Genomic DNA, 18,820 nt, shown 5'->3' on the forward strand with positions numbered 1-18,820 from the left:
TTTGCCATTTGGCTTGCTAGCATGCTTCTCTCTTTTTTCTTTCTTTTTTTTTTTTGCCGTTTATGTAAAAATAATGTTTTCTCTGCAGAATTATGATCCATAGCTATAATTAGCACCATGTTAATTATCAGTAAATTGCAACATGACTTCACAAAATATTTTGCAAAACACATGGAATTCTCTCAGGAGGTTTTTCTCAAGATCCCATAGCATTATTTCTAATGGGAAGGTGATTGGTTGGTATTAGTATTGGTCTACAAATATTAATTGGTAATGTCTCCATTCTGTGCATAAACCCATCTACCTCCAAAGACTGTAAATTGTACTTTACATCTGTGGTCCCCAATATCCAGGCCACAGACAGGTACTGGTTTGTAGTCTGTTAGTAATCGGGCTGCACATCAAGAGGTGAGCGGCAGGTGAGTGAGCAAAGCTTCATCTGTATCTACAGCCGCTCCCCATTACTCACGTCACTGCATAAGCTCCTCCCCTGTTAGATCAATGGTGGCATTAGACTCTCATAGGTGCGCAAACCCTACTGTAAACTGCACATGTGAAAGATCTAGGTTGCACGCAGCACAAATAAAGTTTATTTATACCACAGGCTGGATAACTTATAAGGAACAGAAATGTATTTTCTCACAGTTCTGGAGGCTGGAAGTCCAAGATCAAGGCATCAGAATTTGGCATCTTGTGAGGGCCTTCTTGCTGCAACCTCTGGAGGGAAGGAAAACTGTGTCCTCATGTGGTGGAAGGCAGAAGGCTGGAGGAAATGCCATGTGAACCTCTGTTATAAGGGCTTTAATCCCATTCACAAGGGAGGAGCATTCAGGATCTACTCACCTATTAAAGGCCCCATGTCTTAATGCCATCATATTGGCCATTAAATTTTAACATCTGAATTTTGGAGGGGACACATTCAAACCACAGCACCAGCATTGGAGACGTTCATACACTGCTTCAAAGTGCCAGTAAAATTTGGGAGGCAGACGCATTAAAAGATATGGTAAATGAATTAATCCTCCCTCTCTAGATTTTTCCTTAAAGAAGTATTATTTCCCAGTAGTGTTGACAGTATCCATTTTTATGCTTCTCTTTGGGTCTCAATTTGTGATTCTAAAGGTGCTCCAACATTGATTGGCATGGTATACACAAAAGTTATACATGGCAAAAAATGAACATTTCACAATATTAAACAATTCCTATTACTCTTGAATTTGTATTAATATATATGTTCGTCAAGTAACATGCCAAAGATAAGATAGCAATTCTTTACAACATCAACTAGATGAGTACTGAATGCTAGAATAATTTTTTAACAAAAAATATTTGTTTGAATTAATTTTTTAAAATAAATTTTAAAAGCATTTAAATAGTTCTATTAAAATTTTTGGTATGCATAAATTAAAATTTGCATTTTCTCTACAATTTTTAATAGATAAATTTAATATTTTAGAAGAAAAATGCATTTTCTTGAAAACATATAAGAATTAATTTTAATATCTTACATTTACTTTAATTTACATTTTGATGATAATGTATTCAAATGTATATACTTTGTTTTTAATCCTTTAGCTCATTACTATTAATGCACAAAAATAATGTAAAAATTTTGATGATAGCAAAATAATTAGAGCTGAAATGATCTGAAATAATTTATGTATTTATATTATTACTCATTGGACATACCCAGCTCATCAATATTGCACATCTGTGCAATAATGATTAAACTCAATCATCTTTGCTATCTTCTCAACTTTTAATATATAAAACTCATAGCTTTGCACAAATTTTTTTTGGTATGAAAGTATATTTGACAAAATAGGAGGGTTGGAGAATTTTAATTAGGTTTGATAATTCAGTTTACACCTTGTTAATAGTTAGATATATGGTATATGTCTAATACAAACTTTTATTCTTGTGTTCCTCAAATGTTGGAGTATGTTCAAAAATGTCAGTGTTTACCACAGATAGATACTGAGCCAAATTAAAGCAGCCCTTTATAAGTCGAATGCTGATTTATAACATTATAGCACATACCATAGTAGCTAAAAAATATTAAATTATGGAGAAAAATTATAATGCATAGTAATGTTTAGTACAATTTACTCACTTAGTACCTGTTTTATGCCAAAGATTTATAAATAATAGTCTAGAATTTATCCCAAATTGGCACAAATACTATTGAAGATCATGGAATCAGCAGAATTGAGGCTTAAGAACTATTTTCACAGAATTAGTATCTAAAAGCCTATTCTTAATTAACCTCGGCTTGACTTCTAGAAATCTTCATATACCCAAGTGTCAGTTCACTGGTAAATAAGACATCTGTTAGTGTATTTGAACTCTGTAGGAGACGCTTATTCCTCCATACTATTATCTATCTTAAATATGCACAGCAGTCTTTTCTTCAAAGGTCTTTTTCATGGCAGTTATAACACTCGAGGTACTAAGTTAATAAGAATGAAGATTTTAAGGACAGATTGGAAAGAGTCAACAGAAAATATCACCAAGCTTTAAGTTTATCACCACAGATTGACATTCCTATGAAGATATCCCATCATTTCCTAAAAAAAAAAAAAATGATTGCATGTGCAATGACTTAACAATCCAATAGTGGATATGAATTGATACAGGCACGGCAACCTGAATTTGATCACTGTAAATGAAAATAATTTTTTCAGAAATCAAGGATAAATTCTGATAAAAGTGGAGATTTTTAAAAGTTCTATTTTAATATTAAATAGTGAAAATACCTATAGGCTACCTAAGAACAAGGATGTGGTTATTGAACTACATGAAAGAACAAACATGCACACACGCACACACACACACACACACACACGAAGGAGATGTACAGTGGTTATATAAAAATCATCTATTACGATTATTACTGAGTCCAATAAATTAATGTTTTCCCCAGATATTTTAAAATCCTGGATCAAAGTAAATTGTAATATTTCTCCAATGTCTTCTGGTCTTTTCTGTTTCAAAACATCCTATGAAAGTATCTGACACAGGTAAGAGGTTGATTGCTTTCTTTTCTTTATTTGCTAACTCTGTGTGTTCCCTAATTCCCAGGGTGAGTCTGTGACAGCTGGTTGCCAGAAAGCACGCTATCACTTCTGCTAATAATCAGATTTTACTGATTTACTGTTGGAAAGAATAGGCAACGATGTGACGTAAAAGAGATTTCACTTTAAACGCTTCAGAAAAAAAATATAACTTCAAATGACATTTTGGGAGAGCTAGAAGAATAATGCCATGTGTCCTTCTTGGAAATTTTAATGTATTACATCATCAAATGAGGATTCTTGTTGTACTGTATAGTTGCCAGATAAATAAAAGTACTAGAAGCTCTTTATCATTATTATTGTTATCATTATTATTTTAGAAGTACTCTTCAAATAACAGCATTCAATTTCTATAAGCTAAGTATTTCCAATACTTACACATACTTCAATAAATTTTTTGTGCCATTATTTATTATTAAATTTACTTTGAGGTTGGAATTATTATAATGTACCACAATTCATTAACACGACCATTTAACTTTAGCTTCATGACATATGCAAATGTAAAGAAAGCTCTTTGGAAAAGATAAGTAAAAAGAAAAGCCTCTTTACTTCACAGTATCAACATTTTTTTCTTCAAATACTCTAAATGATATTCAAAATAAAACTGAGAGTTTTTTCCTTGTATATTTAATATTTGTTTGGGTTTTGCCATATCAGTTTTCATTCTGTAATAAACACTATCACAAATCAGTATGAAGGTGGAATGACAACGGTATATTTTATAGAACAAGATGACATACAGAAATTCACATGATAATCCTGAGAAAACATGCTTCTTTGGAAGAATCAGAATGATGCTATGTTAGGATAATTTGTATATTTGCATTCATATTCAAAACCATGCTCTAGCCACATTCTGCTTATGATGCATTGTATACTATGTCTGCAATCAGTAAACACTGTTCTTTAAACTATCACTTTGCAGACTTCATATACTTCTGCTTTCATTTCTTTTCATTTCAGACTCTCCTGCTTGTCTTTTTGTCTTTAACTGAACCTACTTAATGTGGACACTGCACAGTCTGCAAACTACCTAGACAGGGGTGCGGAACCTGCGGCCTTAGGGCCTCATGTGGAAGGGACATATTTATATTAGCTCAACATCATAGTTTTACCCATACTCATTATGTGATATACTTCCCATGAAGAAATCATTGTTATTGGCTTTTATCATATGTTAGCCTCAAATAGTGAGTAATACATCAGAATACAGGGCCTTAGATTTTCCCATTTTGCACTCATACTTAAATTTTTTTTCCAATAATTCTACAGAAGAAACCTGGCCCAATTTACCTTCAGTGGAAATGTGAGACAGAAGGACTTCTCCCATTGACTCCAGCTGCATCCAAAAATCAGAGAAAATGTTCATGGTTTAAGTCCACAGGGAATTATCATTGAGAAATTGCAAAGTTCCTCCGGCCTCCTTTTCTTTTTGAACAATCCTGGAGATCACCTGCCACTGAAACCAGGGTCCACTCCCACCAGCTCAGAGTTCCCCGGAAAACACTGCTACACGTGGTTGGAGCAAACCTTGCCCCTGAGACTCAGTGGTCACTGCAGGGATACTGCCTTGCCCCTGAGAAGTGCCTGTTCCTTTCCATGTACTCTTTAAATGCTTTATCTAAAAGACTATTTTCCTATGAAACAAGAGTGTGTAGTAACTTTAATAACTAAAAATGTTACCTAAAGAACAACAGGAATTATTTGTTATCTTGCTATTCAAAGTGCAGTCCTCAGACCAGCAACACCATCACCACCCAGCAGCTGTTAGCAATGTAGAATCTCTGGTCCCACCGTAGATCTGATGAATCAAAATCTGCATTTTAACATGATTCTGAGATGATTTATGTGCATGTTAAAATTTGAAAATCACAGATCTAGAGCAGTTCTTCTCAAACTATCTGTGGTTAGAAATGATGTATTTACAACCTATACTTTCATCAAATACAATAGAAAAATTTTATCAGAATAATTTACTGAAAGAAACAAAAGCATACATACAAATATAATGCCAGTTTTTCTATTATTAGAATCAGAGACAAAATAACTTACTATCAAATTTAGAAGGTGTTTTTACTTTTCACAGATGTGCAATATCAAGATTGTCACCTATTTCATTGATAATTATTTCATTATGAAATATAACAATCTAGAAGCTTTACTATTTCAAACTTATTTTTGCTCTTCAATTTTTTCTGTCACTAAGAAAAAAGCTGCATCCTTTCCTTGCATGCATGTAAGAATTAAGGTCATTAAATACACACGTGTGTGTGTGTGTGTGTGTGTGTGTGTGTGTGTGTGTGTGTGTATGAAAGAGACAAGAAAGTACAGTTGATCAATTCCTGTCTTTAAACACTTGGAAACAAATTATCTTGCAAATGCACAAAAATATGTTTCATAATTTAAACATTCTTGGCAGACATTTTCCTCCATCTCATCTTCTCACCTCAACATGCAATAGCAGTAGTTTACCATCAGCCTTCATATTATCTCATAATAAAGAGAATAATCTCTAATTTAATGAATTAGCCTTTACATAATTCAAAGTTTTTACTACATTGCTAGGGGCACTGCTTAGTTCAACTGTGTTCAAGACTTCCTTGATGAAGAAAACAGTGCACTATTTGCATTCTAGTCCTGCTCTGAAGTCTGGACAATTCCTCCAGAACATTTTCCTGTCACCCTATCAGAACGTGCTCCTGTGAAAAATTTAAAGCCCAAGCAAATTTGTTGATCATGTAACCCTTCCTAGTTTTCTTAGTTTTATACATTTAAGGGCTAGCATTCATTTTCAGCAATAAAGGTGAAAAAATAATCATTTTCACAGCACCATCATGTTCACATTCCACATATACTAAAAAATTACTATGTTGATATTATAAAAATATGTACACACTGTCAAATGCAATAAAAATACTCTACTAGTTTTAATTATTTTATGCATAGATCTTCCATAGAATTAACAATTCCTGCAAACATCAAACTGTGGTATCATTGGAAAGTGATGCTTAATCTTACTTCTTTGCCTCAGATTTTACCAGTATTTCTAAGAAAGCATCATTGACTCAGCTTTCACTAGTGCTTCAGCAACTGTACGTGATTTCTTATTCTTAGCAACCCGAAATGCTACTTTACAAAAAGACTGAAAATCACTAATGTTTACATATGAAATCTTAAACATCTGCTTCTGTCAGCTTTTGAATTTAATAGTTTTCTTTCAGAATTTTTTTGGTTTTGAACTTATAGTTTATGATTTTTATGTAAATGATCCTTAATGTTTAATGATTTCTTTACTTTGTTAGCCAGTACATCTTAGCTAATCACCACCTGTGATTTTAACATTCCTTATCAATTTTGGCTACACAGTTGAACTCAGTGTAGGAAGGATCATAATCTAAGTAAAAGTCTTTATCGTTACCACCACCATCATCATCATCATTTCATTTACTTGTACATTCATATTTAGAAAGATGTTTCTTTTTTTGACCAAAAATAACCCAATGAAGATTGTTCTACCACATATTAATGAGAACTCAAAATAATATAATTCACATTCATTACTTAGCTAATAACATTAAATTTATAAATTTAATTTGATTAAAAACAGTGATTGAAAAATTGCAAGTTACAGGAATAAAAAATGCTTATGTTTTCTCATATTTCTGTACATGTGAGGGTTATAGCTGTCTAACCTGAAGCTATCGCATGTTGTAATATGTTCTTACGGCATGTGATTATTATGTAGTTCATGCCACATCTGACTCAACATTCAAGTTCAACAGTAGTCTAACTGATGTATACCCTGTTCAGTGAGATGAGTCATGAGATTGAGTATCTGACAATGTTAAATTGTCATAGAAATTTCTAAATGCCTACTCTCAGTTTCTTTACTTATCTCATTGCAGAACATCACACACACACTGTAACCAGCACTGCTGCAGCCTGGCTTTCTGGTTTTTTTGGTGTGTTTCATCAGGTATTTATTGAGCACCATGCCACGCTAGGAGATGGAGCTGATAAAGCTCATACCTATCCGGAGATGCTAAAAGGTCTACTTAAGGAGACAGATAAGGAAATGGATGGTATTCTTATGTTGTAATTGCACAGGATTCTAGTGAGAGTACTCAGAGGTGCCACCAACTCCAAATAGAAGATCAGGGAAACTTTCCCAGAAAAGATGATACTTGAACTGCATGTATTAAAAAGATAAGTGGCAATGTCATAGGGGAAACTTTTCCGTGGAGAGTGAGTTTCTTGAGAAACATGGTGTAGATATCTGTTGGAGGAAGGACTGGGGGAAATAAGGAAACGACAAACACTTTGGTGCTTCTGAGGGTCCAAGGCAAGACATAACAGAGGATGAGACTGGAGTGGAAGAAAGTCCACCTTAAGGAGGCCAGGAATGGACCCAGAATTTCCCCTAACAGGGAAAGCAAATTGTTTCCTTTTGTGTGCTTCATTTAGGAGCATGTAGGAGTCAGGCACAAAACCACCCATTTTGCTGATACCCAGTCTACTGTGGAATACTCAGCTGTTGTGCATCACCCTCTTCTCATGATCCTTACAATTCTCTGTTCTTCCTGTCACTTCAAATTCTCTTTTGTAGTTATGTACCATTATTCCTCCATTCTTTAAGGACTGATCATCCAACTAGGTGCTATTCCAGAATGTTGCTTCTCTCTCACAAACTAGATCCTTCTCTCTGACACATTGCCAAAGTGTCAGAATAAGAAGATGAAAAGAACAGGTTACACTTACTTTAGACAATTTTATTATGTGTAAGCAAATAGGATTTTAAAAAAACATGGTGGGAAGATATAAGTTAAATGTTACTAGAAAAAGAAATGCTGGCTCTTTTTATATCTACCATTTATATTAATATATGCTTTTCTTCATTTCATCCTTCATTGTCATAAATAATCAAAATCACTGTGCTGTTGGGTTGAATTCCAATTCTAACTTCCTTTCATGAGCCTACTGACGTTGCATACGTGCCTGCTTTCCTGTGCTCTGCTCTCTTTTTAAAATTCACTTTGTCCACGAATCCATCCACTTACTGTGAAAATAATTTGATCACTCTGAAGTGCTATTGATTTGTTTTTACTTTATGTCCTTTTTCATTTCATCAAGGTAGGAAGCTGGATGCTACCCTTTCTAATTAAGTAATGCATTTATCTGTGAAGTTATACTACTTAAAGGCACAAGCATACCTTTTCCCACAATATGTTCCTGGAAGCTGTGTCGCAAAACAGATCATTTTTAAATGGAATCTGCTTTTTCAGAGAAATAAAGTAAGTTCAGGAAATACTGGGTTTGGGTTCTTTATATTTGTTTCAACATGTTTTCACTAGCCCCAGCTACACAAAATAAGAGAAATCAAAAATAAATTTATATTCCATTTTGTGGCTTAACTTTGGGCAAATAAAATTTTAGAAACAACTTTTAGAATAACTTAACCACATAAGACAATGCTCTTCATTGGATAAAACTGGTGTGAATGCCCATCAGAGAAAAGAAATTCATGCATTAAAACACTGATATCTGCCTAATGACCATCAGAAAATAATAAGTGCTATTATTCTCTTCATTACTCATTGAGACTTAGTTGACAGTTGTCACTGGCCTTAACACTTCATTAGAAAAATAAAAGCTATGTAAGCACATAACCAATAACCACACTATCTTTTCAAATAAAAACCTCCAAATTGCACCCCAAAGAATTGTGAAGCTTGGACTAAGTAGTACTAATTTGTGAGTATTTACTTGGGGTTGGGAATGCCAAATGGCAAATAAAAGGCATTGTGACTTGTGGTGTGAATGTTAATTGGTAAGACTTGAGAGCTGTGGTTACCTTTAAAGTTGTAGGAAGTGACTGCAAGCAGCAATCCAGCAAAGGGCTGAAAATCACAGGCTCCAAATTCTGTCTGTGGCCTCCACCTCTTCTTCTACAGAACGGCTTCAGACTCTGCAGTACAAGGGTAGAGTAAATCATATAAGCCAACAGTTACTTGTGTTGTTTCCAAATTGCAACAGCTAACCTTTGCTCGGATTATTACTGAATTATGAAAACAATTCAAATTTCTTGAAAAGGATATCAGTGGTTTGTATCAACATATGTGATGAACAATTTGATTTTGTAGCCTATGAATTTTTGCGTTTCTCTTTTATTCCAGTTATTTAGTAATTTGGATTTCTTCCTTGAACTTCTTAAGGCAGAGATCACGGCATGTTGTGCTGCCTGTGCCCTCAGCATCCCCACCAGTGCCTACACAGACACGGTGTTCCAAATGGGTGTGGAATTGCTTTCTCTAAGTCCCATTCCATTCCACAGATACAACTCTTTCTATTCCATAATTTCCTGCTCCCTCCTTTATTTTATTTTTCAATGTTATTTCCTCCTCCACCCAGAAGGCTGCATTGATGGAAGTTAGAAATAACAAAAACCTGCATGCTTTGTGTTTGCAAATATCCTCATGGATGGAGTTCACATCTTTGATCTATTTCTTTTCTTTGTTCACATCTGTTGTCCATTTTTAAAAGAAAGTCTTTTTCAGGGCTTGAACTGCAAGTTTGATTCACCATCATGCTTTTGTCTAAAGGTCCCCAGCATGAGGCCTTGGGTGCCAGAGGTTTTAGTGGAAGGAGAACGTAAAGGGAGAATAAACTTCAGGTGACCTTGTAAAGAATGGATTTAATATTTTGACCATATTTTCATTTGGTGTAGGAGGATATTTCTGGGATAGAAATATCATAGACACTTAGAATTGTGTTTTGAAGGAGTACATTGGGGTTCATTCCTAAGAATTGTGTTTTGAAGGAGTACATTGGGGTTCATTCCTACTCAAGAATAGGTCGTGGTTAAACCAGAGAGTAATGCTTGTGTCTAAAAAAAAAAAGAATCCCAGGTTCAGATATCACTCATAATCAGATTATAAAATGATTGCTAAAATTAGTTAGTCACACTGAAGTGTGACATCAATATCATACCAAAGTGTGGGTGTGGCATGTATTTGTGTTTGTATCTACGTAAAATGTGAGTTATGAAAGAAGGAGAATTAGTCAGTTAGACACTCCAGTAAATAATCTATCAGTGGTTTTGTGGTTTTATAATGAAAATAGCCACCTAACCAGCTAAAACTTTTACTCCCCAAATAATTGTTAAAACACTGTATAAACATATCTTTAAAAGAGAGTCTGATTATGTGGTTTCAAAAGCTTGGACTCGTTCCTTCCAATCCCAAGGTTGCTGGTCACTCAGAAGATTTTTTTGTTGGTTGGAGATCTACCAGGTTCCTGGTGTTTTAATAGAATATATACTCATATACTTCTCCTTTATAACATATCCTTATTAATTTGTTTACAAAACCAGAGGAAATGGCCCCAGCAGACTTCATCAATCTCTGAGTTTTTCTTTCTCATTCATCAAGGAACATTAACTCATTTGAATAATATATCAGTCTCTTCCTTCAGTAACAAGAGGTTGTTCTAGCACTTGTGGTGTTTGTGAGAAATGGGACAGGGGAGGGAAGAAGAAGAGATTTGTAAGTAAATTGAAGGGGCAATTTCACAAAAGATTGCTTCTCTCTGAAAGTTTCTTGTTTAGGGTTTACAGCTAAAGAAATTGAGAGGGAGAAGGGCCATTGGTTGCTGTGGTCTCTCCTTCTGCCTATTGTCTCTTAAAGCTACCTGAATGAGACAAACAACGTTGTATGTCTCTTACACAAAATGAGATGGGAAGAGACCAACTTGTAGCTCAGCATAAAGGGATAGGGAAATAAAGGCTTCTTAATTTCTTCACCACTAGTTCCTTTGACTCTTTGTCTTCTTCGACAAGAGCAAATTGGCATCGACCTATAGCCCTCCTTGTTGGCTCTCACAGTTACTATTTCAAAGCAGAAAATTCTGTGTGAAGGGGTAGATTTTTCTGTATTTTCATTTCAAAAGAGGATTATGAAAAATTTAGGTAAACATGAATATTTCAGATTCAGATTTATGCATATGATTAAAACACAGTGCTAGTGTGTGCTTATAGGTTAATTGCGATATGAATATGTTGCCTTTGCATAAATAAAAATTCCTCTTACCTTGGCCAGCCATCTAAAAAATGTGTGCTCTTGTTCAAGGAACCTTTAGGCACATGTATTGAGGAAAACTCATCTCCACCATCAGAAAGTCAACTCAAAACACACATCCTATTTTTAAAATATACATAATAAGTCATATTCTCTTGGAAAATCAATAACAAAAAATTAAATCATCAGTCTAGACATCACTTCCCCTTTTTAACTAGTTTTCGTTTTTTTTTTTTTTTGAGACAGAGTCTTGCTCTGTTGCCCGGGCTAGAGTGAGTGCCGTGGCGTCAGCCTCGCTCACAGCAACCTCAAACTCCTGGGCTTCAGGGATCCTACTGCCTCAGCCTCCCGGGTACCTGGGACTACAGGCATGTGCCACCATGCACGGCTAATTTTTGCTATATATATTTTTTAGTTGGTCAGATAATTTCTTTCTATTTTTTTAGTAGAGACGGGGTCTCGCTCTTGCTCAGGCTGGTCTCGAACTCCTGACCTTGAGCGATCCACCTGCCTCGGCCTCCCAGAGTGCTCGGATTACAGGCGTGAGCCACCATGCCCGGCCGTTTTTTTAACTAGTTTTCTATCATCCTAATAATTGCATAAAACCATGTAGTTGCATTCATGAAGTTGTGAACCATAATATACCCATTTTAGTGGAATATCATGCAGGACAAGTGTTTAGGCTTAAGTGTAGCATAGTATGTTTCTTCCAGCTGGTACGTATGAATACTTCAAAGTACTTGGGTCTTGACTGATGAAAATTCCATGTCTTTTTGGTTCAATTCCTATAAAAATGAGAGGATTTGCTAGTTTCTATGAGCTAGTGGCATTTAAGAAACACATGTGTAAAAGACTTGCAGAATTTATATATGCATGCACATGAGGGCAATTTTATTGATCTCATGTGAAGTGGGATCTCCAGTTTAGTTTTTTTCTGTGGAAGAAGCCATATCATGAATCTTTCATTTGCTGCTTATAACATGGTAGAGAACTGAAATCTGCTATGTTTGCTTTTAAAACCAGATGGAAAATTCTGCAGGCTAGATAATACAATGTCTTCTAGGGACACAAAAAAGTACAGCAAAATCTTTCCTTCCATTAATATTTTTTGAACTCTTTTTAGAAAAGAAATTATTTTTGAGGGATTAGGATTATTGTATATTATTTTCCTTTCATCTTTTTTGCAAAAATAAAAAACTTGTCTATGACTGGAAACAGGACTGTGTGGTGCTACATGCTGGCTGCTGAAGGTCCACAGTGAGGTCCAAGCAAAGTTCAAGACTGAAAAAAAGGTCTAAACACAAGGCAAACATAGTTTCTTTCACTGCTGCAGTGCTCCACGTATTAATCTGAGTGCTGGAGTTCTTTTCTCCATTTTTGGTTTCTGTTTTTATAAAAAATATAAACCCTCAATTTAATGATAGGAATAATTTCTGAAGCCGCTAATATTTTTTTCAGAGTCGGCACAAATTAGTCTTATCGGCATTGTTTCCTTCATTGTGTGTGTTTCCACACTCACTGCCTTAAATCTTCACACTTTTAATTTTTTTCGTATCATCTGATATACAAAGTAGAAGTTTTATCACCAAAAAAGTACTACTTTTTTCTAGAAGGTGAGATTTTTAAATAGATCCTCAACCATCCAAGAAGATAAGGGTTGCCCTTAGAGTCAGGCTGTTGGAGTCAACAACGTCCTTTGGTAACTTTAACTTTGTAAGTTGATTTTATGATTTGCAGTAGTTTGGTAGACATACTTGTTCATGTTTTCACAGGAAAACTGATTAGTATCCATTGGATCTTTTATTGCAAAATCATTTGGGTGCTTGTAGCAGCGACGGCAATAAAAGCCAACATTCATTGAGAGCTTATTATACTCCAGATGCTCTTCTGCGCTTTTACATAAATTTGCCTACACTTTCAGTTAACTACTCTGATCATATCCTTGGTATGGATGAGGAAACTAAGGCACAAATGACTTAGCTAAGTAACTTTCTTAAAGTCACTCAACTGGTAAATGGTAAAGCCATAATTCTAACCCAGAAACTCTGGCTTTAGAGCCATACCACACAACTAAGATTATGAACATGGAAAAAATCCACTGATCTTGTGACTTCATCACTCAGGTGTTTTTGGCCTTGGCAAGTGAGGGAGGGGCCTACCGAAGCCATTCTAGTTCAGTGGTTGGTGGGTAATGCTTTTTGGAAAGATGCTATACATACTGAACCAATGACCTAGGTGTTGTTTTTCCCATAGGCCAAATGTAGAGATCTAGGAGCTAAGAAATAGAAGTATAGGTAACACTTTCACACCTGAAAAAGTGGATCCTGGAAAATTTTGGAGTGAAAATCCCAAAACAATAGGGTCTGATAGATTAGAGCTGTGTTGTCCAATATAATAACTAATGGTCACATGAGGCTATTTAAATTCATTTTAATTAATATTAAGTAAAATTTAAAAATCAGTTCTTCAGATATACCAGCCACTTTTCAATTGCTCAATAGCCATGTGTCTAGTGGCTACTGTATAAGATAGCAAAGCTATACTTTTATCACTGTGCAAACTTCTACTGGACAACACTAGCTCAGGATCTGAAGGTGAAGGGAACATAGAGTCTGGCAGTGATGGTGACACAAGCGTCCAGAGGTGACTGTGCCAGGGACAGCTTCCAAACCAGATCACTGCTGCAGCTAGGCCCGATGCTGCCTACAGCATGACCTTGACGGGTCACTGTCTATTTTCTGAGTCTGATTCTGAGAGTGACCCAATTTCCTTCTAAACAAATTTCTTTCCTGTTTAAGTTAGTCACAGTTGTTTTCTGTTAGTTTCAACAAGAACGTTTCCTAATAGAATGACCTTTACTTAACATTATATAAAACTGAACAACCTATACTTTAGGAAATTACTGATGTTGGACTATTACATAGTAACATAATTGTCTTTGCATCTCACAGGATAATTATCTTGAAAAAAGTAGGTTTGGGGATAGAGCTACATAGGCCTGAGATTGGTGTGAAGGGTAAATATTTTTTCTCCCTTGGCGTAGCAATTTGGGGGCCCAAGGACACTGTGTCTGGTGGAGGTGAGCTGACCCTGTTGCAAGGAAAAAAGAAAGGGGTTACAGAGGGATGCTATGTGAGGGCCCTGTGGCCTGCAGGCCCCAAGGAAAACCATATCTACCATATCTAATAGCAGATGATCCCAAGCCTTTGATAAATCTTGATGAAAATTACAGCCTTTGCTACAGAGGATTTTGTGAAGATTTTGTTCTATGCTTAAACAGTGGATGGCAACAAGAAGAATGGTAGCTTGGAAGTGTGGCCATGAGTAACAGCCAGCTGTGCCTGGCAGAGCAGCCATCCTACAGGGACCACCAGAGTTTGAGTCAGTAGTAACATGGCAGACTGGCAGGAGAGCCAGAGTGAAGAACTGGTTTGGATATGCAGGAGAGCGCGTGTAAAACAGCACTCTGGGCGGGATGGAAACTACCTGAGAAGTGTTCTAAAAAGAGACACTTTCTCACCAGGGCCCCTAGGGACTCAAAGTCAGCATAATCTGGGTTTTAATAGAAACACATTCTTACAAATATTCACAGGCTGAAAAGGCAAATGGCATTTGAAGTATATAAGGAAGAACTTTTTTTGCCATCTGATGTATTCAGCAATGAAATGGACTGACATGAGACGCCTGTCACTGGAAGGGCCTGGCTGGAGAGGGGATGAGCAACTGCCAGACAGGCCGTGGAAGATTCCTGTGTGGGTGACATTTCAAAAGCTCTCCCTCACCTAAAGGCTTTGTGAATATTCTGATGCTAAATATAATAGACTTTACAAACTACTGTGATTTCAAATTGCAATGGTAGCAAATTTTTCTTCAAAACACAGGGAAAACCAAGAATATCCATTAAAATACTTGAAATTTTGTGGCTGCACTCTCCGGTTTAACTCCCTTCATGCCTGGCTCTTTCCATTTTCTTTCTGTTTCCTTTGCATATAAAATAAACTGTGGTTGTGAGTAAGGTGGAAGCTATTAAAATGATTTGGAGGGAAGGTAAAAATGATTCTTAATACTATTAGAACTTTATTCAGAATATAGTGAACAATTCTTGGGGAATACTAATCTGATATGCCACAAAAGTTAGAACATTTCTCTCTAGAAAAACAATCATATTGTTCTGATTTCTATGGTATCCTGCATATGTATGTTTCCAAGAACATTTCAGTGCGAGGCTGAGCCACTTGGGGAAATAGAATTATGGCTGGATTTTCCAGGACATTCACATGTGCAACCAACTCTGTGGCTATGCTTGGAATCTGTTCCTGGCTTGGGATCAGATACATACATAAACTCATACCATATTTCCATCCTATCTGTTTCCAAGAGTAATTCTTCACAAATGCTGGAAGCTTGCTTTATGTTTTACTCATTTATTAATGACCTCCATAATCTGTAATTTTTCATACCTTTGGAGACTTTAGGTCTAGCTTAATCTCTGCCTGTACTGCTTTGCCCAGTTGGTTTTTCATTTAAGTTGTCTCCTCTCCTACCACATGCTATAATGAAATATCAAAATAAATACTAGTAAATATTTCCATTTTTTGCACAAATTTTCTCAGCAAACATTTATTTTAAAATCCTATTGCTTAGGTAGATATAGCATAGATAGAGATAGAGATAGAAAGAATTTACCAAACAATATGTTACCACCCTAAGATATTGCTTGCATTGTTGCATGTTCCTATTTTTATTTGTATCTGTTCCTGTTTCTTGTGAGTTTTGTACTTTGCTTCCATAACTAGACTATACACTCTTTGAGGGAACTAAGAGGCTGCTCTTGTACAAGTAAAATGTGTCCAGTTCCTATAACCATTCATGCATTCATTTAATCATTTATTCATCTAGCAAGAATCTATTGAGACTATAATATATGTACAGGGTGCTGCACAATTGGTTATTCTCCTTTGAAAAATACAGTCCCCATAAATGAACGTAGCATCCCAGACACACTTGACCACCATGGAATAGAACAGGCCTGTTAGTTTACCTGGCTCCAAACCCAAAGGAAAGCTTACATTGAGTTGGGCTTGATATTATGCCATCATTCTATTCTAAGGGATATTATGAGAAATATTTCTATAAAACCTGTCCCCAGATTTACTGTAAGTACATTTACATCCTTAGCCTTTCTGAAGATGCCTAGGAGAAACCTCTCTCTGGTTGCACATCAGGAATAGCTGTGCTTCTTGCAGGTATCTGGTTTGTTTTTATAGCATAGACACGCTGTGAACATTATAAGGGATTCTATTCCTACTTAGCTGCTAGTATTTAAGAACCCATTCAACTACACCTACTGACTCACTCAGGCTGATATATAATAGAAAACTTCATGTTAGACATGTTTTGTACACAGTTCCTCTTATTTTATCTTATTATAATATAAACTTCTTTGTACGGTTAAAAGTAAAATTTGGAGGAAGAAGAGATTATTAACTTGATATCTAGTAAGCTATCACTGCTGACTAAAATTTCACCTGTGTATAGTTTTTAGCCATTATTGTCCTCTACTTAAGTCTGATCCTTAGCACTAAGCCACTGCAAGCCTAAAATGAATTAAATCCTTTTGGTTTTCCCTCTTGCTTGATTCTCATAACTCTCTTTTCTTTCCAGCCCCATTGCCACTGTCCTTGTTTATATCCCATGGGATAAGGCAACGAGTCTTCTAAATATTTCTGTAGTCAATTCAAGTTGGGGTTTCTGTCCCATTTTTAGTGATTCCCACAGTGACTATCTTTATGCTACCCCCACTGTCTTCTTTGAGGAAGACTGTTCCTCCTCCCCCATCCTACCGGACGTATGTTCTGAATAGCAGCTGCCAATTTCTTGCCTGGACTCACCTCCATGGCTGCATGATTTTGACTAGAGGTGCTGTAACACTTAGAAAGATATTTGACTGCAAGTAATCAAAAACTATCTAACAGTAGCTTAAGCCAAAAAAGGGTTTGTTTTTCTTGCATAACAAAAATGTTCGGGTAGACAGTTGCTCATTGGTTATAGGGGCTCAAAAAATTAGGGCCTATGTCTTTTCAATTCCCTTGGAACTTCCCTCATATATACTAACTCATGGTCACTAGTTGGCTACTACATCTGAAAACATTATATCTCTTCTAAGGAAAGAACACAAGCAGAGGGAAGAAAGAGGTCCTCCGACCAAGTCCAACCCCCTCTATCAAGAGAGAAAATGGATTTTTAGAAACTTCTGCAACACATTTTCCTTGGAATCTCATTGTAATTAAGTGGGTTTCAAGGATACCTCCAATTGTGAAAAAAAAAAGTTAGAAAAATGTAGAACCAGATTGTAATGCTTAGCTTAAGCTAATCGTGATCAATTGCATGAAGTTGGGCCCACAATGTCTCTAAATGAATTCAAGTTTCCTTTATCAATTTAGAAGTTAATGTGGATATTGAAAAGGAAGGTGAGCCCCAAGCCTATTAAAACATCCCATCCTTGACCTCAGTGATTTGTCTATGGACTGGAATATGACCCAAGGCTTTTGAACAGCACCTTTACCTAAAATTGTTTAAACTCTCTGGCTAGACAGCTGACTAGGGTCACAGACTTAACCTAATAAATAATCTTGCATCAGAGAAGGAAGCAGAGAAAGACAAAGAAGGGCATCATAGAGAAAATCGTGGCATGGAAATACACGACACTATTAGAAGTATTGAAAAGTTTTATATGGCCAAAGCATAGATTTGTGTGTATGTCTGAGCCAGGTTAAGAAAAGATTTTGTAATTTAAAAGTAGAACTTTAGACCCATGTGTCATGAAACCACATTGTGTTCTAACCTCGCTTTACAACTATAAATATTTGATAATTTAAGCCTACAGTTGGAATCTACATCATAGAAAGAAGTAGAGACAAGAGACAGAAAAAAAAATCCAAATGGCACTGATTCTTACAGAGTCATTAAGGCCACTTTTACTCCTGCCCTTGGCTATAGGATCAAATCAATTCCCTATTATGCTCAAAATTAGATCAATTTAGATTTCTGACTAACCTTTCTTAGCATGTTCCCTACTTGCAGTCTCTTCCAGCTTCAGTCAGTGCAGCACCAAGCCCTCAGAGGTGTTTTCTCACACACAGATCTCATGATGCCACCAACTTAAAATCCACGCTATTTTCTCCATCACCTAAAAGGTAAAGTTCAAACAATCTATTATATTAAAATCTTTTCTTAACCTGGCTCAGACATACACACAAATCTATGCTTTGGCCATATAAAACTTTTCAATACTTCTAATAGTGTCGTGTATTTCCATGCCACGACTTTCTCTGTGATGCCTTTCTCCATCTTGTTCTACTGGATAACCCCAGTTAGTTCCTCAGCCCCCAACTCTGCATAGACTTACCTCTCCAGCTTTCACTGGCCCGTACAGGCACACACACAGCTATATATGTGCACACCTGAACAAGATCCCATTCATTGTGCTCTATGTTCCAACAATACCTCTTACATACCTGTATCACAGCACAGCTCACGTCATAGTGTAGCTACCCCTAGGTAGGTTTGAGTCCCTCAAAGGCAGAGACTGATAAAATTCAATGACTGTTTAATTGAAATAAATGAAATATTTCCACAAGTAAAGGAAGAAAGGAACTCCTAAAAATCTTT

Source organism: Lemur catta, chromosome 2 (genome assembly GCF_020740605.2).
Source record: "Lemur catta isolate mLemCat1 chromosome 2, mLemCat1.pri, whole genome shotgun sequence".
Classification (NCBI taxonomy): domain Eukaryota; kingdom Metazoa; phylum Chordata; class Mammalia; order Primates; family Lemuridae; genus Lemur; species Lemur catta.